At 41.6% G+C, this 1,742-nt stretch overlaps 1 non-coding gene and 1 pseudogene across 1 annotated transcript; both read left to right on the forward strand.

The window, feature by feature from the left end:
* Nucleotides 1–750: 750 nt before the first annotated feature.
* LOC134621788 (5S ribosomal RNA) lies at nt 751–869 on the forward strand (annotated as a pseudogene).
* Nucleotides 870–1,367: 498 nt separating this feature from the next.
* On the forward strand, nt 1,368–1,450 carry trnal-uaa (transfer RNA leucine (anticodon UAA)). The gene has a single exon. It is a non-coding gene; the product is annotated as a tRNA-Leu (tRNA).
* Nucleotides 1,451–1,742: the final 292 nt, after the last annotated feature.

Consider the following 1,742-nt stretch of genomic DNA (forward strand, 5'->3'; position numbering starts at 1 on the left):
TTCAGAGAGATTTGAATTCCTCTAAATGTGCTGGTCCTGATTTGGAGCAGGGTGATTTGGTGTATATGGGAAACCACTCTGTAAGAGGTCGCAATAAGATTCAAGATTTTTGGGATTCCACGCCCTTTCAAGTAGTGCGACCTCCTGGTCATGGCGTAGTATATTCAGTCGCTCCTGCTGGGCACACTGGTCCACTTCGAAAAGTACATCGAACTGAGTTAAGAAACATTCCAATCAGGGAATTGGATGGAGATCAAGATAGTGGTCTACAAATGTTAAAAAAGGATGATCTAACTGAAATGTTGGCCACAAATAACAGTATGGTTGATGAAGTGGAACAGGGAGATGGAAATGATTCTGCAGTGTTGAAGGAAGGGATGTCGAGTCCCACACATGTGGGGGTAAGCGAAAGGAGAGCTGTAAAACAGACCTTTTATGGGTGGCAAATGTCACACAGTTTGATATGTTATTGCGCTAAACTTCGTGTGTTACAGCGACAACATGCAAACCTTCGTTGTTAACTGCAGCTTCAACATTGAGCTGCAAAAATGCTTTTCCCGCAGTAACATCACGATAAGAACACATGTTTGTTGATTACAGCACAGTGTGAAAGTGACAGAGAGCACACATTGTTGCATGTCCAACATTTTTGTCGTTTGGACATTTTAACTTAAATATAGAAAACAAAAACGTAAGCGCATATGTGTCCTTACAGCATGTATAAAAAGGCCGTTTGCGAGCTTCCATTTCGCTTACGGTCATACCACCCTGAACACGCCCGATCTCGTCTGATCTTGGAAGCTAAGCAGGGTCCGGCCTGGTCAGTACTTGGATGGGAGCCCGCCTGGGAATACCAGGTGTTGTGAGCTTTTGCACTTTGACACACAAACTGCAGAGGGCGCTGCTGTTTAGGAAAAAACTTCATGACCTCTCTTCTAATTCTTTGCTTGTGTACAGTTAAAAAATTAAAACAGCAATCATCTCTGCAGCTTATTGGAGACACTCTCGTGATTCTGTTGTAGAGCAGAGCTTCAGCTCAGTGTGACTTCATGAGTCTGAAAGCTCCAGGATGACAAAAATACACCAACATCATTCCTCACTTTACTTTCTGGACAAAGATGAGGTTACACAAGAAAAGCTGCTGATATGTGAAGATTTATACTCAAATTATATTCTTGTATTTGCATCTTGCTCATAATAAATAATAATAAGAGCTGTTGCACACGTTCTTCTCTCTGCCAAAGCAACACTGTCCTGTTAATAGGATTTATTTTATTCATATATAACTTTGTCAAAAGCATTTTAATGCTGTGAGTAATGACTTTACTGTTGGGCGACGTGTCTGTTACGCTGCTCAGCTCTGTCGGACCAGGATGGCCGAGTGGTGAAGGCGTTGGACTTAAGATCCAATGGACATTTGTTCACGTGGGTTCAAACCCCACTCCTGGTAGAGAAATCAACCTGTAGCCAGCGTACAAATGATCCATAGGGAGTGGACCAGAGAGAAGACAGTGTTTGATTCCTTAGAAGTGACAAAGTTGGATGTGCTGAAAGTTCATGTGAATGTGTCCTGTTGAATACAAAAATGGCAGTGGTGTGGAGGATGATCCAATCCAGCATTATTTACAAAGCACTTTAAAGTACCCAGCGCAGGACCAAAGTGCTGTACAGTAAATAAGTTAAAAAAGAAAACAGTAAAATAAAATAGGTAAGAATTAAAACAGCCGTATATTAAAAAAACG

The sequence above is a fragment of the Pelmatolapia mariae genome, linkage group LG23 (assembly GCF_036321145.2).
Source record: "Pelmatolapia mariae isolate MD_Pm_ZW linkage group LG23, Pm_UMD_F_2, whole genome shotgun sequence".
In the NCBI taxonomy this organism is placed as follows: domain Eukaryota; kingdom Metazoa; phylum Chordata; class Actinopteri; order Cichliformes; family Cichlidae; genus Pelmatolapia; species Pelmatolapia mariae.